Below are 26,894 nucleotides of genomic sequence, written 5' to 3'. Positions count from 1 at the left end.
ACTTTTCTTATAGTTTGTTCTTCTCTTGTTCACAGAATCTTCCTCATTAGCCTAGTTATTCTCCACCTCTTCATTTCTGGAAGGCTCCCATTTGTGTGCATATTAACTCGGCATCAGCCTCTGTTCTCCACAGCAATTGGGTCATTTCTATTTTTTTATCTGGAAGGTCCTAGTTCCTAGGGCACTAGTTACTGGAGGGCTTCAAGCATCTCAGACTCACTTTCAGAGGTATCAAAGATATTCTCTTGGATATTTATTTTGTTCCAAATGGTATTATTCTTTATATTGCTGTACACTTATGGAAAAAAGATTCCTATCCTGTACTGCCTCTACTGAACTCTACACATTTTCTCCTTCTTCTTTCTCTGTTACAGGTGATTTAGGACAATCATCTTTGTAATAACCAAAATTGCTACCAAGTAGACTTTCTGGAGGAAAAAACCTGTGTGAGTTGTAGCAACAATCTACTGTGTCAGGGATTTGATACTTCTGAGCCTTCCACATTGCATAACTTCGTGTATTTTATGCAGGATAATAGAAAGTCTCAATTTCAGAAATACCGATTTTAAAACCTCTGTTGGGAAAATTCCCTGGGTTTATTTAATTCCATACCCAATCACCCTTCCGCAACCTAATGCTCAGAACTTTTTTCTATCCCAGGTGTTACCCACAGTGTTCTGACCACCCAGTGGAACTTCTTGCTTGGGATTTTCTGGCTTCTCTGGCTAACAGTGATACTTTATCTGTCTGCTTTCTTTACTTTTTCCATTTAGACCTCCATGAATTTTAAAATTATCTCCCTTATAAAGACCTTTTCACCTTCTTAGGTGAAAATTAGCTAATTTGTCGTCAAATAACTCCTTTGTGTTAAAAGAAAAAAGCACAGAACATAGACTCATTCACCCAGGATCACGAAGGCCTGCTTGAGAAACAAGTACATTTTACCAGAGAGATGTTTTAGCCATAGCGCCCCACTTTTGTTGTCAAAACTAAAAGTGTAACTAATCATGCAAATAATAATTTCTGACATCTAATAATAATTTTAACATTTAGCACTTTCTAACTGACAAGCTCTGTGTGAAATGCTTAATATTCATTTTATTTTTTAATCTTCACAATGACTCTAGAGGGGTAACGACCATTGTAAACTCCATTTTACTAACAAAAACTGAGATTAAGGTGATTAAGTAACTTGCCCAAGGTCACACAGCAAGTTTGACATGAGTTTTAATCCTCACAATTACCCAGTTGGCTGGTGCAGAGAATTTAAATAATTTTTTATGTGTCACAAAACCAATAAGTAGCAGATTTAGCATTCAAAGTTAGTTTTCTGACTTAAGAGTCTTTAGATTCTTCTAGATACCAACATCTTTATTATATCCTACTAGCCTTGTAGACAGTTGTAAAGCTCTTTGAAATCTATTGAAAAGATGAGAAAGCTGTATCAGTTATCTCCTGCCACAATAGTGCCATGTCACACTCAATTACAAGCGTCAGGGAAACACACAATAAATGTTTATTTGCCTCATGAGTCTGAGATGTTTAGATGGTCTGGCCCGGGTTGGCGTACTTCTCTGGAGTCAGCTGTGGCTCATCTAGGCAGTTATGCTTGTTCTGGCTGGACTAGCTCACGAGTCTCAAGGTTGGCTGGCTGTTGGCATCTAGAGATAGTCTCAGCTGGAATGACTGTAGTGACTTGGCTCTGTCCCACATGTCTCTCTCATTATGCAGCAGGCTGGTCGAGGGATGTTCTCATGGAAATCTTAGAGGAGCAGAAAAACCCAGTCATGCAGTACTTTTTAGCACTTGACTTATGTTGCATTTGCCAAAATCCTATTGGCCAAATCAAATCACATAGCTAAACTCAGAGTTAAGAGTACCAGGCTCCTACAATGTTTATGGGGAAGGTCATGGGTACATAGGGAAGAATTGAGTCTTTTTTTTTTTTTTAATGAAAACTACTACAAGGGGCTAATGAATTTTTAGCAGAATCAGAAAAGGAACCCAGTAGCCTTTAGAGTTCACTCCTCAAGCCATCTACATTCTAAAAAATTAATGTAACATTGTATTCCCTATGTCCTCATTGCTTTAATATATTGCCTTATAGAGCCAGGCCGCAGGAGCCAACATTTGCTAAAAATTGAACATGTGATCTTTGGTGACATATTTGTGCTCTTAATTATAACCATAAAACATGCTTCAAATTTGAATAGAATAGTGCCAAAGCAATGCTGCCTGAATTTATAATTCTCTTTCAAATAGTATGTTGGCCCAACTCATCCAGTGCCTAGTGATTTTGTGGTTTAGAAGTTTGTTTTCTGGAATTTGATGCAGCTGTTCTCTCCGAGTGAAGATCCATGGGGAAAGGTGGATAAACACATAAAGCTTCTGAAAGCCATCCCAGATCTCTCAAAGTCAGCCCTCAGCTTAATGTCTGGGTCAGAAGTTTAACGAAGTTAGTCTTAGTAATTGTTCATGTGTTTTCAAAGAGGCTCATTATCAACACTCACAACCTGGTTTCAGTCCAATAGAGCTTTATGAGGCTAAATTCTAAACAGCATCAAAATACCTAAGTAAAAAGCTCAGCCTGAAGAACTGATGCTTACAACTGGTTACACAGAAGGTATTTGTAAGACCAATTAACAGTGTTTTATTACGTTGATTCACCAAAACACAAAGGCATTCTAAACCACTCAGCCTTTTCCCTTAATTCACAACACCTAACAGTAAACCAAGCACATACAGGTTAAGTGTTCTGAAGTTACATGAAAGACCTAGACCTGCTGTGCAAATCACAACAATTGTTAGTTCTAAAACACTTTCATTTCCCTACAATAATCCTATAAATTGTATTCCTATTTGTCACATCTATTTTTTGCATTTTTCTTTTGACTTACCTCTTCTTTCCTCTACATTGCTACTAAAAGATCCTCAGGATTCTATCCTGGGTTCTTTTAGTTATCACTAAAAAAACTTCCCCTTAAAAAATCTCTATCACTCCTCTGAGTTTAAATACTGTCTATAGTTTATAGTTTGTCAACACCTAAATTTGTAACAGCGACCCAGTGACATAGCAAGAGTGGGACAAAAGAGGAATCAGTCCCCAATGTAGGCGACAAAGAGATGCTAACCTGTAGATAATACAAAATAATAACAAAATAGACTAAAAGTCAGTCTTCTTATCACCATTTGCTGAAAATGTTTAGCAAACTCAGTGATAAAATGCTCTTCCCTGGGTGGGGAGGGGGATCTTGTTGGATCAAGTTCTAAGCAATTCCTATGGCGATTGTTGAGTGTCAACAACATGTATATAAGCTTTAAATTAGTACCTTTTAATTTCATACCACTTGTATAGGAGTCTCCAGAGACACAGAAGCAATAGGGGATAGATATATAAAGAGATCTGTTGCAGGAATTGGCTCATCTTCTCAAATATCCTCAAATGAATCTATGAGTTCAAAGCAATACAATTCCAAGTCTTAACAGAATTTTGTTTGTTTTCTACTAAAGTAATTCTTAAGTTAAGAAAATAACCATTACATATTTGAAAAAGTACAATTATGAAAGATATGTTTCTATCAAATATCGGCATATACTGTAAAGCTACTGTAACTTAAAAAACTGGGTTTGTTGGCATTGAAATAGTAAAATTGATCAGTGGAACATACTAAAGACTTTAGGAAGAAACGTAAATGATATACGGAAATTTATTGCATGGTTAACTGAGCACTTCAAATCAGGAGTTAAAGTAAGGTATATGTGACACCACTAGGGTCTTAGCTTACATCATCTTCTCCTGACCTCTGATTGCAGCCCTGCTCTGGTACACAGTTCTGCACAGGTTTTGACCTCCTTGCTTTTAGCTCCTCATCACAAGTGTGCTTTGAGTTATCTCTTGCTTTCTGCCCTGGGGCTTATCTGGTAATCCCATGAGTCCACTTGACCCTGATACATGTCACATGAAGAGGTATGGGACCTAAAGGATTAATACCCCTTTCTTTTGTGTCTCAGAGGAATGATTCTGAGCCTCTTGTCATAAGGCATCACAAAATGTCCCTCGCTGGGTAGCGAGGAACCTGAAGTGGTGGCATGCTAGATAATGCTTGAATTGGCTTTTGTCTGATGCCTGTCACTCACTTCTGTCACTTGAGAACACATTCTTAAGAAAATATTTGACCTCTCTCTCAGGCTTGCTTTTGGGAAGAACCCATGTGATGTCAGGTCGGCTATGCAATAAGTGATGCTGACAAATTGGCTATGGATTGTGAAAAGAGTAAATGTATCTCTAGGCATAAACAAATTCGGCAAAAGTTAAAAAATTAACTGTAACAATAAAACCAAAGAAAATATGAAAATATTTGAAAACGTTATCAAAGTGGAAGCTCCCTCTTCCACTTCCACTTTTGTTTGTGTATTTTTCAGGCTCTCTTTGCCTGAAAATGTCAATGTTATTGCATTTGCCTATTGTCCAAGATATTGATCAAAATATCTTGTTTGCTAAAGGCTCATTCTCATTTCCAGTATTACACATTTATTCTCTTCTACACATCCTTCTTGTATTACAATTGGATTTTGGGTAGATAGTGGAAATAAATGCTTGTATTTAATCTGCTATCTGAACCTATACTACTTTCAATTTTACATTAGTTATATCTATAATTAACTACAGAGAGCAGTATTAAAAGTCTAATTTAGAGTCTCTGACAAGTAGAATTGTATCAAACTATGAAGATTTCTATTCAGTAATTAAGCTATTCTCAATTGTCCTCCTGAGACAAAAATGTCACCTTATGTTGCACTGTCTTTCTCCCAGCATTTTAAAGTGGGAAAGTGCTAAGAAATCATTTAGTCCCTAGATGTCCAAGGTATGGTTTGTTGACCAAATTAGCCTATGCATCCTTGTTGGGCTCCTCTGGGAATCTTTCCATTTAAGGAGATTACACAAATTGGCACTCATGTGCTAGTAGGCTAGCAGTTTCTATCTACCCATATTGACCATTTAAAATTACCTATTGGCAGGTTGAATTAAAGAGTAAGTGGTAATTATTATGTGTTTTAATTTAATGTAATGAAATGTTATAAAAATTTATGAACAAACAAATTCAGCAAGCAAAAATCTCCATATGCATTTGACTGATGTTTAATTGTGTGTAATACGTCCATGCTAAGCATACATTTCCAGGGTCATCATTGTATCAGTTAATATCGTCTACATTCACATAGATGTTTAAGTGGCTCGCCTTTAAACATTTTGTATTTCTAATTATCAGAACCCTTAATTTAACCTATATCAACATTATGACCATGAGAGTCAAAGGTTTTCCTTAGATTTCACTTGAAGTCCTGTTCTAAAGGCCTCATTTTCTAATTCAGGAAAAAATAAGTCAGAAACCTCTGTGTATTGGCTTCATTTACTCAGACATAGAATTTTTAGCATGAAGTGTGTGCTGTTAAATAGAAAAAGGCATAGAACAATTGAGACTTACATTATTTTTTAAAAAGCTTTTTAGTTTGAAATAATTAAAGCAAAAGAAGTTGCAAGGCTAGTAATGAGGAGTTCCCCGTAACCTTTACCTTGTTTCCTCTGGTGGTTACATTTTCTGTAACTACAGGACAATATCAAAAGTAGGAAATTGACATTGTTGTGTGTGGGTAGTTCTCTGTCTTTTATCACAAGTGCAGATTTGTGACCACTGCAATCAAGATAGAGAACTGTTCCATCACTACAAAGATCTCCATCCTATTACCGTTTACCCTCACTCCTTCTTCCTTACATTACCCCTTTCTCTTAATCATCCCTAAGTCCTGCAACCCCTAATCTACCCTCTATATTTACAATTTTATCATTTTGGGAATGTTATTACAGTATGGGACCCTTGGAGATTGGCTATTTTTCCCCCATGCAGCCTAATGCACTTGAAAACCATCCAAGTGGTTGCATGTATCAATAATTCTTTTTGTTATTGTTTAGTATGGATCATTCTTTTTATCCCATGTATAGACAGACCACAGTTTAACCACTCACCCATTGCACGACACTTTACTTCCATCTTTTGGCGATTGCATATAAAGCTGCTATGAACAATCATGTACAGGTTTTATATGGATATAAGTCTTTATTTCTTTGGGATAAATGCCCAAAATGAGATTGTGGTGTTATGTGTAAGTGTATGTTTAGTTTTAAAAAGAAACTTCCTAACTTTTCCATTTTACATTCCTGTAAACAATGTATGAAAGATTTAGCTTGTCAGGATCCTTGCCAGAATTCTGTACTGTCATGATTTTTATTTTAGCTTTTCTGATAGGCGTGTCATGATATCTCATTGTGGTTTCATTTGCATTTCTCTGATGGTTAGTGATGTTGAATATTTTTTACTGTGCTTATTTGCCATCCGTAGACCCTTTTCCAGGAAATCTCTCTTTATATCTTCTGTTCATTTTCTTTTTCTTTTTCTTTTCTTTTTTCTTTTTTTTTTTTTTTTTTGAGACGGAGTTTCGCTCTTGTTACCCAGGCTGGAGTGCAATGGTGCGATCACAGCTCACCGCAACCTCCACCTCCTGGGTTCCAGCAATTCTCCTGCCTCAGCCTCTCGAGTAGCTGGGACTACAGGCGTGTGCCACCATGCCCAGCTATTTTTTGTATTTTTAGTAGAGATGGGGTTTCACCATGTTGACCAGGATGGTCTTGATCTGTTGATCTTGTGATCCACCTGCCTCGGCCTCTCAAAGTGCTGGGATTATAGGCGTGAGCCACCGTGCCTGGCCTGTTCATTTTCTAATTGCATTGTTTGTGTTTTTTACAGCTGAGTTTTATAATCATTTAATATTCTAGATATGAGTCCTTTGTGAAATATGGGGTTTGTAAATGTTTTCTCACAGTCTATGGCTTGTTATTTAATTCTTTTAGCAAAGTCTTTTGCAGAGCAAAATATTTTAATTTTGATGATGTCCAATTTACCAGTGCTGCTTTTTTATGGATCATGTGTAAGGTTTATTGCTGATGTAGAATGAGGAAACTGAGGCAAGTATGAGAAAATGAGAAGCCAATTTATTCAGCTCCCAGGCGAGGTTCTGTGGTCCAGGAAGGGGCCAAAGAAGTCACATCCGGCTGTTTGGGTCATGGGGTTTTATGGGAAGGGAAGGTGATTGATTGGCTATTGGGGAAACAAAGCAAAGGCAATTTTATTGGCTATTAGGAAGCAGGAAGTGCCTGAAACTAGTTGCTATTGGCAGGCGGGTGGGATTTTGGGTATGGTGGGTTCTGACTGGCTGTTCGGGAACTAAAGTGAAGGCAATCCTATTGGCTATTAAGAAGCAGGAAATGCCTGGAGCTAGTGATTATGGGTAGGCAGGTGGGACCTTGGGTAAGGGGGCCTTCTGGGGGCCTACAGAGCAGACTGCTATCAGGCAGGGTCTGATGGGACTTTTTAAAAAAATTTTCCTGCAGTGTTTATTAACAGCGGGCTGTTAATTATGAATGCATAATTTAGTGCTGAATGTGGGCGTGTGTCTGGTATGCGGAGGCGGGTGCGGGGAAGCCGTGGGGCAAGGCCAGATAACGAGCTTGGGTGATGACTCAGTTATCAGGCATGGAGAGAGATGGATGTGTCCGTTTAACCCTCTGTGAGGCAGCCGGCCTTACATCATGTTTTTGGTGTAAAGTTCAAAAACACTTTCTAGATCCTGAAGATTTTCTCCTATACCTTTTTTTCCTAAAAGTTTTATAGTTTTATGTTTAATATTTTGATCTATGATCCATCAGGGTTACTTTTGTATAAGGCATGTGGTTTTGATTGAGGTTTATATTTTTGGCTATGAATGTCCAATTGCCCCACTCTCATCTGTGGATAAGAATGTCCTTCCATGGAAATGTTTTGCAGTTTTGTCAAAAATTAGTACTAATAACATGCTGTTTTAGTTACTGAAGCCTTATAGTAGAATTTGAAGTTGAGTAGTGTGAGGCCTTCAGCTTTATTCTTTTTCCTTAGGATTGCTTTAGCTATTCAGGCTCTTGTATGATTCCATATGAAATTTAGAATAGTGTTTTTCTAATTCTGTGAAGAATTATGCTGGTAGTTTGGTAGGAATGCACTGAATCTATGCATTGCTTTGTGCAGGATGGCCATTTTAACAATATCAGTTCTTCTGATTTATGAGTGTCAAATGTTATTCTGTTGTTTGTGTCATTTTAAATCATTTTAGCAGTGTTTTGTAGTTCTCTTTGTACAGATCTTTCACATCCTTGATTAGTTGTATTCCTAGGTATTTTATTTTCATTGTAGCTATTATAAATGTATTCTTGATTTGACTCTATGCCTAGGCATTATTGATGTATAGAAATGCTAAGGTGATTTTTGTACATTAATTTTGTATCCTGAAACTTCACTAAAATAGTTTATCAATTCTAGCAGCTTTTTGCTGAATCTTTAGAATTTCCTAAGTATGGAATCATATTGTCAGCAAAGAGAGATAGTTTGACTTCTTCTTTTCCTATCTGGATACCTTTTATTTCTTTCTCTTGTTTGATTGCTTTGGCAAGTACTTCCAGCAATCTGTTGAATAGGAATGGTGAGAATGGGCATCCTTGTCTTGTTCCAGTTCTCAAGGAAAATTCTTCCAGCTTTTGCCCATTCAGTACGATGTTGACTGTGGGTTTGTCATAGATGGCTCTTATTATTTTAAGATATCTTTATTTGATGCCTTACTAGTCTGTTGAGGGTTTTTATCATAAAGAGATGTTGAATTTTCTCAAAAGCTTTTTCTGCATCTTTTGAGATGATCATATGGCTTTTGGTTTTAATTCTTTTTTGTGTGTGAATCATAATTATTGATTTGCCTATGTTTAACTAAACTTATATCGTGGGATTGAAGCCTACTTGATCATGTTGAATTAACTTTCGGATGGACTGCTGGGCTCAGTTTGCTTGTTGGGAACTAGAGCAAAGGTGACTCTTGTTATGCTTTAGCAAAGAGACTAGTGGCATTTTGCCCTGCCCTAGAGATTTATGGAACTCTGAACTTGAGAGAGATGATTTAGGGTATCTGGTAGAAGAAATTTCTAGGCAGCAAAGCATTCAAAAGGTGATTTGGGTGCTATTAAAAGCATTCTGTTTTACAATGGAAATGGCACAAAAGTTCAGAAAATTTGCAGCCCAGTGATGCCGTAGAAAAGAAAAAGCAATTTTCTGAGGAGAAATTCCAGCTGGCTTTAGAAAACTGCATAAGTAGCAAGAAGCCTGCTGTTAATGCCCAAGACCATGAAGAAAATGTCTCCAGGGAATGACAGAGACCTTCATGGCAGCTCCTCCTATCACAGGCCCAGAAGGAAAAAGTAGTTTTGTGGGCCAGGCTCAGGGTGTCTGTGCTGTGTGCAGCCCAGGGACTTGGTGCCCTGTGTCCCAGCTGCTCCAGTTATGGCTGAAAGGGGCCAACATAAAGCTTGGGCTGTGGCTTCAGAGGGTGGAATCCCCAAGCCTTCACAGCTTCCACATGGTGTTGAGCATGTGGGTACAGAGAAGTCAGGTACAGGAACTGAGGTTTGCAAACCTCCACCTAAATTGAAGAAGATGTATGAAAATGCCTGGATTCCCAGGCAAAAGTCTGTGGCAGGGGTAGAGCCCTCATGGAGAAACTCTGCTATGGCAGTGTGGAAGGGAAATGTGGGGTTGGAGCCCCCATACAGAGTCCCTACTGGGTCACTGCTTAGTGAACTGTGAGAAGAGAGCCACTGTCCTTCAGACCCCAGAATGGCAGATCTGCAAACAGCTTGCACTGTGCACCTGGAAAAGCCACAGACAATGCCATCTTGTGAAAGCAGCCAGGAGGGAGGCTGTACCCAGCAAAGCCACAGGGGCAGAGCTGCCCAAGACCATGGGAACACCCCTCTCCACCTCTTGCATCAGTATGACCTGAATGTGAGACCTGGAATCAAAGGAAATCATTTTTGAGCTTTAAAATTTGACTGCCTCTCTGGATTTTGGACTTGCATTGGACCTGTAACTCCTTTGTTTTGGCCAATTTTTCCCATTTGGAATGGCTGTATTTACTCAATACCTGTACCCTCATTGTATCTAGGAAGTAACTAGCTTGCTTTTGATTTTACAGGAGGAAGGGACTTGCCTCGTCTCTGATGAGACTTTGAACTGTGGACTTTTGGGTTAATGCTAAAAAGAACTAAGACTTTGGGGGACTGTTGGGAAGGCATGATTGATTTTGAAATGTGAGGACATATGATTTGGAGGCACCAGAAGCGGAATGATATGGTTTGGGTGTCCCCGCCCAAATCTCAACTTGAATTATGTCTCTAAGAATCCCCACGTGTTGTGGGAGGGACCTGGTGGGAGGTAAATGAATCATGGAGGCCAGTTTTTCCTGTGCTAGTTTTGCGATAGGGAATAAGTCTCATGAGATCTGATAGGTTTATCAGCGGTTTCTGCTTTTGCCTCTTCCTATTTTTCTCTTTCTGCCACCAGATAAGAAGTGCCTTTTGCCTCCTGCCATGATTTTGAGGCCTCCCCAGCCGTGTGAAAGAGTAACATCAATTCAAACTCTTTTTCTTCCCACTTTTGGGTCTGTCTTTATCAGCAGCATGAACACGGACTAATACATGGTACAATTTGGCTGTGAATCCATCTGGTCTAGTGCTTTGTTTTGGTTGTAGGTTTTTTATTAGTGATTCAACTTCGGACCTCAATATTGGCCTATTTAGGGTTTCAGTCTCTTCCTTATTCAATCTTGGGAGACTGTTTCCAGGAATTCATCCATGTCCTCTATATTTTCTAGTATTTTGCATAGAGTTGTTTATAGTAATCTCTAAAGATCTTTTCAATTTCTGTGAGGTCAGTTGAAATGTCATCTTTCTCATTTCTGATTGTACTTATTTAGATCTTCTCGTTTTCTTTGTTAATCTAGCTATTAGTCTATGATTCTTGTTTGTTTGTTTGCTTGAGCAACCAATTCTTAATTTCATTGATCTGCATGTATTTTGCATCTCAGTTTCATTCAGTTCCTATCTAGTTTTAGTTATTTTTTTTCTTCTGCTAGCTTTGGAATTTTGTCCTTTTTTCTAGACTTCTTTTTTCCTTTAAGTGCAATGTTAGATTAGTAATTTTTCTAACTTCTTGATGAAGGCTTTTTAGGACTATACACTTAATGCTGCTTTAGCTGCATATCCACAATTTTGGTAAGTTGTTTCCCTATTTTTATTAATTTCAAATTATTTTTAAATTTCTGTCTTAATTTTGATGTTCATGCAGGAGTTATTCTGGAGCAAGTTGTTTAATTTCTATGTACTTATGAAGTTCTGAAACATCTCCTTGACATTGATTTCTATTTTTATTGCACTTTAGTTGAAGAGAACACTTGGTATGATTTCGATTTGTTTGAACTTACTGAGATCTGCTTTATGAACAACCATGTGGTTGATCTAGAATATGTTCTGTGTACAGATGAGAAGAATGTGTAGTCTGTGGTTGTTGAGTAGAGTGTCCAGCAGATGTCTATTAAGTCCAATTGGTAAGTATCAAGTTTAAGTCCAGAGTTTCTTTTTTAGTTTTTTGTCTTGCTGATCTGTCTTAACACTGTCAGTGGTATGTTGAACTCTCCCAGTATTATTGTGTGGTTGTCTAAGTCTTTTTCTAGGCCAAAAATAACTTGTTTTATGAATAAGACTGTTCTAATGTTAGGTGGATATATATTTAGGATAGTTAAGTCTTCTTGCTGAATCGTACCCTTTATCACTATGCCCTTCATTATCCTTAATTTTTATTGGTTTAAAGTCTAATTTAGCTTGTATATGAACATAACTCCTGCTTTTTGTTTTTTGCTTGCATGATAGATATTTCTTCATCCTTTTACTTTGAGCCCATGGGTCTTATTACACATTAAATGAGTTGCCAAGGTTATGTATTAGGCTCTTTATGTCTAGGTAAATTCTTTTGCTTGATTTCACAGGTGTATATATTAACAAGATAATATTTGGTCTTATAGTTTGGGCTGCAGTCTGGTTAACGTGCTTCAGTAGTAGCTGGTAGCTGGGCTAATATTCGGCTTCCCAGCTCTTGTGTACTACATTCAAAAGTTTGCATCTGTGCTCTGTGGTACCTCTCTGGCTGAGGAAGAGAGATATTATCTCATTATTGCCACATGACAATGGAAGTTCAGGTTTCCTACTTGGCCTTCATATAGACCTAAAGAGAGAAGGAAGGTCTGCTAGTTACTGCTAGGTAGGTATGGTTTTTTAGGGTCTTCACTAACTCTCTGCTGATATCACACTTGTTAGAAGGAGCATTGATGCCTTGTTTATTTTTCTCTCCATGTGGCTTTCTATGATATTGCTGAAAAGTGGCCTCATTACTGCTGGGTAGTGATTAAAGTTTTTCCACCAGGCCTTCTCTGACTCTACCCCTGCATGAACAGAGAGGATTGAAAGTCTATATTCTTTATTTTGCCTTCATGACAGCATGGTGTCAGCATTTCATTACCACTCAACAGGGATGAAAGCCCCAGCTTGTACTCTGCCTTCTCTGATACCACCCTAGAAGAGGGATTATAGAGCTTCATTATAACCTGATATGAAATGGGAGTCTAGGTTCTTCATGTGGTCTTTGCTGGAGGGATGGTGTGTGAATACAGTTTTTTTCTGTAGTATTTAGCTGATTATAACAGTTATACAGTTATAAAACTTTTCTATTATATAAGCTAAGGTTCCTCTTTTCTGTTCCTCTATTCATAGAGAGAGTCAGCTTTCCTTGCACTCTTTTTTTGGGGGGTGGGGGTGAGGCTATGCCTGTTGGTATTTCTAGGACCCTGTTTCTCTAACACTTAGTTTCTGATATACAAGGTACAGAAAAAACTGAGCCAACACATTAATGTGTAGTTCCTAAAGTCCCCAGACCCTTAGTGGGTTTGCCTTCTTCCTCTTTCTACTTTTCAGTCTTTTCATATTTGTTTATATGTAAATGACCAAGGATTTTAACCGTACTTAGAAAGAAACGTACACCTACCTGAATTATTAACAATCCAGAAAATAAAAACGGTAATAATCATTCCTTTCACTTAAAATATTTTAGATATTTTTTTGTGTGCTAATAATGTTGTCCATGTAACTACTTTGAGAAGGAAAAACAAGTGAGCAGAAACCAAATGGAAATAACCAATAATTTTTTTGTTTAAAATTATTAACAGGCTATTATAAGCATTGGCCATGGACTAGCGCAACAGGAATTTCCAACTCCTTTTTAACTGATTAGAAATATTGATGCTCGCTTTAGAAGCCTCTTCTATTGCTAGGAGTACTGCGTAACATAGTTTTGGCTAAAATGACATAAATAGAGTATAGAGGTCATCTTTTGGGAAGGCTTTGGCTTTCCTTGAAAATTGAGGCCAAATACAGCTAGTTATAACTATTTTCCTGTGCCTTTTTTCTCCCTAGTAACATGAGATGGCCATAGCTACCATCTTGCAACCTTGAAGGAAAGGTCAAGAGATCATAGAGATTTCATACCCTGTATCAGCAAATAATAAACTTTTTTTTTTTGTAAAGACACAAAAATTTATGTTTTGTGTGCTATGCCATTTCTGCCAGAAATAATAAATTTTGTTATATTTTTATGAAAGCATCCATACACAATACTTAAATAAATAGATGTGTCTATGTTCCAGTAAAACTTTATTTCCTAAAATGTATAATATTGGCTAAATGGGATATAGTTTGCCAAACTCTGCTTTATTTAGCAGCAGAACAAGTGTCAGCAACTGCTTACATGTAGACTTCTTGTTATAAGAGAAAAATAAAGCTGTTTTTATTTAAGCCATTATAGCTGAGGTTTCTTACTTGTAGCTGAATGCATTGTTGATCCACAGCCAATATGCAATATCTCTAATTTCCCACTAAAGTTCTTGTGAAGATCCAAATTATTGAAATTCACAGCATATAAAATTAAAAATAACCCTTTCAAAGACTGCATTATACAAATGATGGCCCACTCATTCATTTTCCATTTCATAAAACAGCATTACCCGGTAACTTCTAGGAAGAAGCTGAAAAGATATTTTGTCCTTATCTTCCCACCTTTATCTGTCTCAAGTAATCTAAGTAATTTATAAAACTCAACAACTGTACCTTTATAGCATGAATATACTTAATGTGATGGTCAGAATACTTTTTCTGTCTCTGCCTTTTTCCATATAGAAACACATGACGTAAGTATAGTTTATGACGGACAGAAACACACAGACACACAAGTTCTGCATCCAGTGGAAAATTATAACTTCCAGGAAGCAGTGGGACAGTCAGTGAGTGATGCTGGGGGTATGCAGGGAAGTCATCATGTTTACCTCTTCCATTCTAGTGATAGAATACAGTCCTGACTTGTGTTAAACACTAATCAAAGACATTAACATTACCAAAATAACTTGATATACGTCTTTACATTAATCATGTTAGAACACACACACACACACACCCCCCGATTTCCTAGTCTCTGACTTTATATTTTTATTTTTTTCATCAACTTTTATTTTAAATTCCAGGGTACATGTGAAGGATGTGGAGGTTTGTTACATAAGCAAATGCGTGCCATGGTGGTTTGCTGCACAGATCAACCCACCAGCTAAGTATTAAGCCCAGCATCCATTATCTAGTCTTCCTGATGCTCTCCCTCCCATCTTGCCCCTCTTCTGACAGGCTGTAGTGTGTGTCATTCCCCCTAGTGTGTCCATGTGTTCTCACTGTTCAGCTCCCATTTATAAGTGAGAGAACATGTGGTGTTTGGTTTTCTGTTCTGTGTTTGCTGAGGAAAGCGGCTTTCAGCTCCATTCATGTCTCTGCAGAGGACGTGATCTCATTCTATTTTATGGTTGCATAGTATTCCATGGCATGTATGTACCACATTTTCTTTATCCAGTCTATCATTGATGGGCATTTGGGTTGATTCCATGTCTTTGCTATTGTGAATACTGCTGCAATGAACATACATAAATGATTCATATTCCTTTGGGTATATACCCAGTAATGAGATTGGTGAATCAAGTTTTATTTCTGGTTCTAGATCTTTTAGGCATCATTACACTGTCTTCCACAATGCTGAACTAATTTACATACCCACCCACAGCGTAAAAGTGTTTTTTTTTCTTCGCAACCTTGCCAGCATCTCTTGTTTCTTGACTTTTTAATAATCACCATTTTGACTGGTGTGAGATGATATCTCATGATATCTCAGTTGCAATTCTCTAATGATCAGTGATGTTGAGCTTTTTTCATGTTTGTTGGCTACATGAATACTTTCTTTTGAGAAGTGTTCACTCATGTCCTTTGCGTACATTTTATGGGATTGTTTTTTTCTTGTAAATTTGTTTAAGCTCCTTGTAAACTCTGGATATTAGACTTTCACTTGATTGATAGGTTGCAAAATTTTCCTCCCATTCTGTAGGTTTTCTGTTCCCTCTGATGATGGTTTCTTTTATTGTGCAGAAGCTCTTCACTTAAATTAGATTCCATTTGTCAATTTTTTTTGTATGAAATCTTTGCACATGCCTATGTCCTAAAAGGAATTGCCTAGATTTTCTTCTAGGTTTTTTTTTTTTTTTTTGTAGTTTTGGTTTTATGTTTAGATTTTTAATGTAACTTGAGTTAATTTTTGTATACAGTATAAGGAAATGGGCCAGTTTCAGTTTTCTTAATATGGGTAGCCAGTTATCCCAGCACCATCTATTAAGTAGGGAACCATTACCCTATTGCTTGTTTTTGTTGGGTTTGTTGATGATCAGAGGGTTGTAGATGTGTGGTCTTCTTTATGAATTCTCTATTCTGTAGAACACATATTTCCAAGCATCTAATAATATTCATTGTTGGTGAGGGCACAGTGAAATTGTGATGTTACTTTTAGAAATATAAACTAGCACAAGTTTTTTTTTTTTTTTAACAACATGGTTATATGTATCAAACTGTTAAAGGCATTTCTATGCTGTAATCCATTTGTAACAAGAACAATATTAAATAATTAGAAACAATCTAGACATTCAACAATGAAAAAGTGACCAAATCAAGTATGAGATATGGATAGAAAGAAATATATTGAAACAACTCAGAAACAATTTCAGTAGTAAAAGGATTGCTTAAATTATGATGCTAAATGGAAAAAGCATAACATAGGCCGGAGTAGGAGACTATTCTGATTTTGCATTAAAAATGTTTTGTGCCTTTGCTCTTTTTAAAAATTATTTAATGTTTATACTATATTTATATGTCCTTGGTTTTTACCTAATGCCCTTTATCTGTTCCAGGATCCATTCTGGACATCACATTACATTTAAATGCCACATCCACTTAGGCTCCCTGTGGCTTTGACTGTTTCTCAGACTTACCTTGTTTTTGATGACTTTGACATTTTTGACGTGTACCAGTCAGATAATTTTTTAAAGAATGTTCCTCAATTGGGGTTTGTCTAATGTTTTTCTCATTATTAAACTGGAGTTACTTTGGTTCTTGGGAGGAAGACCACAGAGGTGAAGTGCCATTCTCATCACTTTGTATCAAGGCCAAACACTATCAGCAGGACTTATCACTGTTGATGTTGACCTTGGTCATCTGGCTGAGGTGTTTTTGTCAGGTTTTTCTATCTTAAAGTTTCTCTTTTACTCCCTTTGCACACTGTCCTCTTTGGAAGGAAGTCACTATATACAGCCCACACTTAAGGACCAATACTCCCTATCCTTGAGAGAGGAGCTACATAAATGATTTGGAATTTTTCTACAGGGGAGATTAATCTCTTCTCCCCCATTTATTTATTTATTCAGTCATTTATTCATATGAAGATGGAATCATGAATATTTATTTAATTTATTTTATTATTTCAGCTATAAACAATAGCACTTTATTAATTTTGTTCAAATCATTCCAGCTTTGGCCATTGAGAGCTCTTTCAGTCGGCTTCCATGTCACTTTATATTTTCTTTTTCAAATTTTATTTTAAATTCAGAGGGCAAATGTACAGGTTTGATATCTGACTATATTGCTTGATGCTGAGGTTTAGGGTGCACCCAGGTTCTGTGTCCTTACCAACAATGAATATTATTAGATGCATGGAAATATGTGTTCTACAGAATAGAGAATTCATAAATAAGACCACACATCTGCAACCATCTGATCATCAACAAACCCAACAAAAACAAATAATTAATAGGGGAATGATTCCCTATTTAATAGATGGTGCTGGGACAACTGGCTACCCATATTAAGAAAACTGAAACTGGCCCATTTCCTTATACTGTATACAAAAATTAACTCAAGATAGATTGAAAACTTAAACATAAAACCTAAAACTACAAAAAGAAAAAAACCTAGAAGAAAATCTAGGCAATTCCATTTGGGACATAGGCATGGGCAAAGATTTCATACAAAAAAAAATTGATAAACGGAATCTAATTTAAGTGAAAAACTTCTGCAAAATAAAAGAAACTATCATCAGAGGGAAGAGAAAACCTACAGAATGGAAGGAAAATTTTGCAACCTATCAATCCAGTGGAAGTCTAATATCCAGAGTTTACAAGGAGCTTAAACAAATTTACAAGAAAAAAACAATCCCATAAAATGTAGGCAAAGGACATGAGTGGACACTTCACAAAAGAAGGTATTCATGTAGCCAACAAACATGAAAAAGCTCAACATCACTAATCATTAGAGAATTGTAACTCAAAACCGCAATGAGATATCATCTCACACCAGTCAAAATGGTGATAATTAAAAATTCAAGAAACAAGAGATGCTGGCAAAAGTTGTGAAGACAAGGAAACACTTTTACGCTGTGGGTGGGTATGTAAATTAGTTCAGCATTGTGGAAGACAGTGTAATGATGCCTCAAAGATCTAGAACTACTACGAATTTTTGTACGTTGATTTAGTATCCTTGAAACTTCGCTGGAGACATTTATCAATTTCAAGAGCATTTTCGTGGCATCATTAGGGATTTCTAAGTATAGAATCTTATTGTCTGGGAAGAGAGATAGTTTGACTTCTTTTCCTGTTTAGATGTTCTTCATTTTTTTTAACTCCTGCCTGATTACTCTAGCTAGCATTTCCAGTGCTATGTTGAATAGGAGTGATGACAGTGGACATCCTTACGTTGTTTCCATTCTCAAGGTGAATGCTTATAGTTTTTGCCTGTTCAGTATGATGTTGGCTGTGTGCTTGCTATAGATGGCTCTTATTATTTTGATGTATGTTCCTTTGATGTCTACCCAGTCTGTTGAAATTTTTTATCATGAAGGGATATTGGATTTTAATGAAAGCTTTCTCTGTGCCTATTGAGATAATCAAATGACTTTTTGTTTTTAATTCTGTTTGTGTGGTGAGTCACATTTATTGATTTTTATATGATGAGCCAACCTTGCATCCCAGGAATAAAGCCTACTTGATTATGGTGAGTTAACTTTTTATGTGCTGTTGAATTCTGTTTGCTAGCATTTTGTTGAGGGTTTCTGCATCTATATTCATCAAGGATATTAGCCTGTAATTTTCTTTTTTGTTGTGTCTTTGCCAAGTTTTCACATCAAGGTAATGCTTGCTTCATATAATAACTTTGGTAAGACTTTCTCCTCCTTGATGTTTTTGAAATAATTTCAGAGGAAACTATTCAGTGGAAACTATTTCATGGTACCAGCTCTTCTTTGTTCATCTGGTAGGATTTGGCTATAAATCCAACTTGTCCAGGGCTTTTTTTGCTTGGTGGTTATTAAAATTACTGATTTAAGAACTTGATGGTCTGTTCAGTGTTTCAATTTCTTCCTGATTAAATTTTGGGAAATTGTGTGTTTTCAGGAATTTTTCCATTTCCCCTCAGTTTTCTAGTTTTTGCAAGTAGAAATGTTGATAATAATCTCTGAGAAACTTTTGTATTTCTGTGGGATTGGTTGTAATATCACCTTTATTGTTTCCAATTGTACGTATTTGGATCTGTTTTTTCTTTGTTATTCTAGCTAGCAGTCTATCAATCTTTTTCATCCTTTCGAACAAACACCTTTTGGTTTCATTGATACTTCATAGGGAATTTTCAGTCTTAATTTTTAAATTTCTGCTCTAATTTTACTTATTTATTTTCTTCTTCTAGCTTTGGAGTTAATTTGTTCATATTTTTCCAGTTACTCTAGATGTAATGTTAGATCATTAATTTGATATCTTTCTAACTTGTTGTGGTAATCATTTAGTTCTATAAACTTTCTGCTTAACACTGCTTTTGCTTTATTCCAGAGATGTTGGTATGTGTGTCTGTTTTTATTTATTGGAAGAATTTTTTGATTTCTGCCTTGATTTTATTGTTCACCCCATAGCCATTCAGGGGCAAGTTGTTTAATTAATTGTTTAATTCATATGTGGTTTTGAGAGATCTTCTTGGTATTAATTTCCATTTTAGTTCCATTGTGGTCCAAGAGTATTGGTACAATGTTGATTTTTTTTTAAATTGTACTTTAGGTTCTGGGGTACATGTGCAGATCATGCAGGGTTATTGCATAGGTACATACATGGCAAGGTGGTTTGCTGCCTCCATCACCCCATCATCTACATCTGGCATTTCTCCTCACATTTTCCCTCCCCCCCCGCCAATCCCTCACTATCCCTTCCCTAGCCCACTCAACAGACCCCAGTGTGTGACTCCACTCCCTGTGTCCACATGTTCTCATTGTTCAACACCCACATATGAGTGAGAACATGCTGTGTCTGGTTTTCTGTTTTTGTGTCAGTTTGCTAAGAATAATGGTTTCCATATTCATCCATATCCTTACAAAGGACACAACCTCATTATTTTTTATGGCTGCATAATATTCCATGGTGTATGTGTGCCACATTTTCTTTGTCTAGTCCATCACTGATGGGCATTTGGGTTGGTTCCAGGTCTTTGCTATTGTAAACAGTGCCACGATGAACATACATGTGCATGTATCTTTATAATAGAATGATTTATAATCCTTTGGGTATATATCCAGTAATGGGATTGCTGGGTCAAATGGAATTTCTATTTTTAGATCGTTGAGGAATTGCCACACTGTCTTCCACAATGGTTGAACTAATTTACACTCCCACCAACAGAGTAAAACTGTTCCTATTTCTCCACATCCTTTCCAGCATCTGTTGTCCCCAGATTTTTTAATGATTGCCATTCTAACTGGCATGAGATGACATCTCAATGTGGTTTTGATTTGCATTTCTCTAATGACCAGTGATGATGAGCATTTTTTCATATGTTTGTTGGCCTCATATATGTCTTCTTTTGAAAAGTATTTGTTCATATCCGTTGTCCACTTTTGAATGGGTTTGCTGGTAATTTAAAAAAAAAATTATTCAGAGTTTCTTTATGTCTGTTCCTTTAATAATTTTTAAAAAAAATTATTCAGAGTTCCTTTATGTCTGAGCATGTTGTTGATCTTGGAGTACGTTTTGTGTGCAGATGAGATAAATGCATATTCTGTGCTTCATGGGTAGAGTAATTGGTCATGTCTATTAGGTCCAAATGATTAAATGTCAAGTCCAGAATTTCTTTATTAGTTTTCTGCCTTGGTGATTTGTCTAATGCTGTGAGTGGGTTATTGCAATACCCCACTGTTATTGTGTGGTTGTGTAAGTCTGTTTGTAGGTACCGTAGTTCTCATTTTATGAATCTGGTTGCTCCAACTTTGGGCATGCATATGTTTAGAATAAAGTCTTTTTGTTGAATTCAACCTTTTATTATTACATAATGCCCTTCTTTGTCCTTTTTTACTGTTGTTAAAGCCTGTTTTCTTTTTTCTAATATAAGAATAGCAAGTCTTACTTTTTTATTTGTTTCCATTTGCATGGTAGATCTTTCTCCAACCCTTTAGTTTGAGCCTATGGATTTTGTTATATGTGAGATGGGTTTCTTTAATACAGCAGATGGATGCTTCTTGTTTTTTACTTTATCCTGCCACTTTGTGCCTTTTACATGGAGCATTTAGACCATTTACCCTCAAGGTTGACATTGACATGTGAGGTTTTGATCCTATCATGAAGTTATTATCCATTTGCTTTGTGGTTTCTATGGTGTTTTTGCTTTATAGGGTTTTTGGTTTATGTACTTATGTGTGTTTTTGTGGTAGCAGGTATCATTCTTTTGTTTCCATGTTTAGAACTTCCTTTTGAAGGTCTTATAAGGCTGGTCTAGTAGTAACAAATTCCTGTAATGCTTGTTTGTTTGGAAAATATTTTATTTTCCCTATTTTCCCTCCCTTTATGAAGGTTAGTTTGGTGGGATATGAAATTCTCGTTTGGAATTACTTTTCTTTAAGAAGGCTGAAAATAGGTCATCAATTTCTTCTGGCTTGTAAGGGTTTTGTTGTGAAGTCTGCTGTTGACCTAATGGGGTTCCCTTTGTATGTGATCTTCCCATTTTCTCTAGTGGCCTTAAGATTTCTTAGCATTGACCTCGGACATTCTGGTGACTACATTGCTTGATGATGTTTATTTTGTATAATCTCTTGCAGTTGCTGAATGTCTAGCTGTCTAGCATGACTAGAAAAGTTTTCTCAAATTATTTTCTCAAATATATATTCCAGATTGTTTTCTTTTTCTTTTCTCTCAGGAATGGCAGTAATCCATGATTTTGGTTGCTTTACATAATCCCATATTTCTTTAAGTCTTTGCTTAGTTTTTTTTCAATTTTTTAAGAAAAATGTCAGAATAGGTTAATTTAAAAGACTAGTTTTCTAGCTCTTAAATTCTTTCTTCTGCTTGGTATAATCTATTGATAAAGTTCTAAATAATATTTTGAAATTTCTTAAGTGAGTTTTTCAATTGCTGAAGCTTAAATTTATTTCTTTTGAAGACATTTATTTCTTCCTTCATTTTCTGTATTGCTACAGAAGTTTCTTTGTGTTGATTTTCAACTTTGTCTTGTACCTCAGTAAGCTTCCTCGTAATCCATGCTTTGAATTTCTCATCTGTCATTTCTGAGTTTCCATTGTGGTTAGGGATCATTGCTGAAGAGCTGGTGCAATCCTTTAGTTATGTCACTAGATTTGGAGTTTTCATCGTTTTAGAATTCCTGTGCTGGATTCTTCTCTTCTGGAGATGCTGTCACTCTAATTTTTGTGATTATTTTTGTGGGAGTAGGATATTTTATTTTTCTTTATTTTCCTATAATGTTAATATTTATTATTTTTATTATTTTATATCAATTTCTCTTTTCCCCCTACTTAGGGGATGTGACTGTAGAGAATGCTGGGTAGGATCTTTTGTCTTTGCATCTACTACCCTATTACTTATTTTAGCAGATTTTATACTAAACTGTGCAATTTATCTTACCTGCTCATAGATAGCACTTACAGGTAAGAACTGTCTGAGGCCAGCATAGCTGGATAAATACTTGATCCTCATTTTATGGCAGAAGTTCTCTGTTGCTTCTGACAATTTAATGATTTGTGGAATTTACAGTTGTCTGCGCTCCCAGCTCAGTCCTGGGGAGGTGGGAATGATGGGGCAAGACTAAGCAGGTCCACCTGCAGGTCACCTAATGGTAAGCACAAGCACCAGTACCAGTGGAGAAACCAGTGGATTGTCACTAGACACACAGAGGTGTGCCTAGGTGTGGAGCTAGGAAACCTCCTCAGCTCCAAGTTCTCTGCATGGGCATAGGGGTGTTGTCTAAGATTGTAACCCATGAGAGTGCAGGCACCCCTGTACTAAGATCTCTGCATAGGAGGGGTGGAGTGAACTCAGGCTGCTGTGCTAGGGAAGCAAGTGCCCCAAATTCTTGAAAATCTGCCTTGGCATGGAACAGAGAGGGTCTTATTGCACTACAATCTATGTTCAGGAAAGGTGAGATGGCTTAGGCTGCTGAACCAGATGAGTAGTTTCTCTAAATTCCTGGTAAGCTTTTTGGGTGTGAAGCAGAGTGTATTCTTGTATCAGAATCTCTGAGCAGGAAGGGTGAGGTGGGTCAGACTGCTGATTCAGCTGAGTGATGCTCCAAATACCTGGAGATCTGCCTGGGCATGGAGCAGGGAGAGCCCCCTGCAAAGGATCCCTATACAGGAGGAGTGGGACAACTTGGGCTTCTGGATCAAGCTAGCAGTTTCTGTGAATACCTGCACATCTTCCTGTGCATGTAGTAGAGAGGGTCTTCCTGCACCAGGATCTCTGCACAGGAAGAGCAGGGTGGTTGGATGAGGTGAATGGGTGCTCTGAATGCCAGGAAATCTGGCGTGCATGGAGCAGAAAGGACCCTGGTGCACCAATCTATGTCCAAACACTGTGGGGCAGTTCAGGCTGTTGAACCAGGTGAACTGGCACTCCAAATGCCTGGAGATTTGCTTGGATGTGGAGCCAAGACAGCCCTCCTGCACTAAGATTTATGTCTAACAGGGTGGTACAGCTCATGCTGCTGGTCTAGGCAACCAGGAATTCCAAATACCTGAATTTCTGCCTGGACGTGGAGCAGAGAGGACCTTGCTGCACCATGATATTAGGGGAGTATGTTGGGGCACTCAGAAATGGCACATACAGATAAAATCCTGGCTGGTTGCCAAGTTGGCCTTGGCTATAAGTCTTGCTACCCAGGAAAAGCTGCACCTGTAGCAGCTCTCCTCCTTCTCCAGGCCTGTGATAGGGAAAAAGACAATTCCAGTTCCTACTGCTGAGGGGACTTTCCATAGTTCTTTCTGTGGAGGCCCCTACCTTGCCAAAGAGCAGGCACTCCAGTCTCTGGCCTGGGACTGAAACACCTATGTGGCCACACTGCTGGGTCACCAAAGGATGGCTGACTTTCTTTGTACCCAGATTAAAAAATGGTGTCCTGCTCTCAGCCCTGGGTCTAGGAGAATGTCTGCAGCATTTCCCAGTGTCTTTCCCTCACAGCATCTTCAGGCCTTTCCCTAAGTTAATTACAGGGCTTGGGAGAAGCAAAGTGCTCTCTTTCAGCTTGGGTTGCTCAGGTCCCCAGCGGAAATGTGACTAACACAGGGATGCTTTCTCCCTCTCGGACACACTGGAATTTTACTCACTTTTATCAGCAAGATGCTGATGCAGATCATGGGGGCTGTTTGCCCACATTCTCCTCCCTGGGTTCTGGGTGTTTTTTATGACTCTGATGGATTCTCATTTTTCTTCTTGAGTTAAAGCTCACAGCATGGATCTTTATGTGCTAACCTGCTATTTTCAGGCCAAGTCTTACTGAAAAGCTTCTAATCCGCCATCTTGGAAAAAAGAAACATCTCTTGCTTTTTTAGTTTGGTTCTATTGCAATCATACTTGCCAACTTTCTCATTCTCTCTGCATGTATTTCCCTTTATTTTTTATAGCTATCTGGGTATTTGTTTGCTTGGTAAAAGGATAAGAAGGATTTATAGCTGTGTGTTAGCAGTGTTTGTTGTTGGGTAATGGGATTACTCATAGTTTCATTTTTCTCCCTATAATTTTTTTCTCAATTTCAGGTAATTATTAGATATCAGGAAAATAATTTTGAATCCAGTGAGAATTATAACCTAAAAGAGATTCTGTACTTATGACAAAATGCAGCTTATTAGCTATTAATAAATCTGCAGTCTTTTTATATGTCTCCTGGAGAGTTAAGTCATTTTTATTCACAAAGGACAAGTTCTTGACTTTGTACTTGGTTACCTTAGAGCTTTCTTCTTAATTTAACATCTCTGTTCTTTTGGATTTTAATGCAGAAGGGTGAGGTGGGGAGGGGGAGTGAGAAAGCTTCCCCTTGATATAACATTCTCTCTGTCAAGTTTTAAATATATCCCAGTATTGTCCATAATAAATGCAGTCTTTAAAATCACACATACTGAAGTGCTGCTTTACAATCTTGTCCATTCCGTTCTCAAAATAATAAATCCATAAATAATTCCATAGGAGTTAAAATCCTAAGTGGGTGTCAAAAAATAACCCACAAGTCAATTTTTCATTGCTATAAAGAAATATCTAAGACTGGTAACATCAAATAATAATTTAAAAAGAAAGAGGTTTATTTGCCTCATCATTCTGCAGGCTATACAAGCATGGCACTCACATCTGCTCAGCTTCTTGTGAGGCCTTGAGAAGTTTTAGTCATAGCAGAAGAGAGAGGACCTGGTGTGTCACATGGTGAGACAGGAAGCAAAAGAGAGATGAGAGAAGTCCCAGACTCTTTTTAACAATCAGCTCTCAGGTGAACTAATAGAGAACGCACATACTATTATGGGGATGGCACTAAGCCATTCATGAAGGATCCAGCTCTATAATCCAAACACCTCCACTAGACCCCCATCTTCAATACTGGGGATCGCTTTTCAGCATGAGATTTGGAGGGGATAAACATGCAACTATATCAAATAGGATGTAAAAACCTTACGTCTCTTGTCTTTAAAAGTAATTCATTCATTCAGTTCTTTATTAATTAAAAATATTTTTAATATTTAAAAATTCCTTCACCTCTTTTATTAATTAAAAATATTTTTGACACCTACGTATTTTGTTATTTGGTGTTGGAGGATGTCCTCCTATCCTCACATACGTGCAATCTAGGAGAAGAAAAACGATGTGTGAATGAGTAAACAGAATACAGTTAGACAATCAAATACATTGTAGAAGATAAAGAATAAAATACTATAGACTCCAGAGAAAGAACTAAATCGATATATCTTCAAAACTTTACAATAAATACAAATAAAAAATACAGTAATATAGTACACATTAGAAACAATTTAAGATTTTGATTAAGCCAATTTCCAGTTAAATATAATAAATTTTAGTCACTTATCAGAAACTCATCTAAAAAATAGATTGTAGTAGGTCAGAGAGGCATTTACTTATGCAAATGTCAAAACAGATAACAAGCCTTTTGCTTGCTTTTTCTCATATACCACAAAGTTCCACACCACCCATCTCTAACTTATAATGGCAAAAGGAAATATCTGACTAATATATAAGAATATATAATAGTTCTGTTTGTAATTAATAGCCTATTTGTTAACATCAAATTATAAAATGACAAAAGCAGAATTAGAATGAGATTAAGAGTGACATGAAAATGTAGATGGGACCAATGAAATGGTTGATATTGGACAGTTGGACCTACATAAATAGGGAGTTTCACATGGTTCATCCTAATAGGTATTTGAAGACTAAGCAAATGTAGAGTTTTAAAAAGACACCTCTGAATGAGATATGTGACTATAAGTGCATTAAATTAATAAAATATATTTTTAAAAAATCTGGTGGTGTGCAACTGAGGTTCCAAATTTATAATATCTGTATCCAAAGCAAACTTTATACTTTTCTTTAATTGAAGAGGACACAGTACACCATATACTTTGACCTTAACATGTATGCTACCTTGTAAATTATTTAAACCACTTATGATTCCTCAAAAATTTCTAGGCATGGAAATAATTTATGTCAAATAAAACTAATTTGGCTGTTTGATGAATATGAGCATATTGATTCCTATTGTGGCAAAACATATTTATCTTATGGGCCTATACATTTGCTGATAACATGCTTATTTCCACATTGTAATGTTATTCAGCCTGGCCTACTTCTAGAATGGAAAACTAGAATGTCATTACATTTTAAAATGTCCATCCATTTTCATGGTAAGAGAGCAGACTTCTTTGTATGCTGGCCATATGCATTTAGATACAGGGACACATGTGGGAAATGTTAGTTGATATGCTGTTCTTGGTATGACAATACTGCTTAATAAAAATATATACAGCTACTCAGGAGGCTGAGGCAGGAGAATCGCTTGAACCCAGGAGGCAGAGGTTGCAGTGAACCAAGATCACACTGCTGCACTCCAATCTGGGCAATGAGAGCAAAACTCACTCTCTCTCTCTCTCTCACTCTCTCTGTGTGTGTGTGTGTGTGTGCGCGTGCGTGTGTGTGTGTGTGTGTGTGTGTGT

Source organism: Sapajus apella, unplaced genomic scaffold (genome assembly GCF_009761245.1).
Source record: "Sapajus apella isolate SASKATOON/1434 unplaced genomic scaffold, GSC_monkey_1.0 scaffold29, whole genome shotgun sequence".
Lineage (NCBI taxonomy): Eukaryota > Metazoa > Chordata > Mammalia > Primates > Cebidae > Sapajus > Sapajus apella.
Note: the sequence above shows the minus strand (reverse complement) of the source record.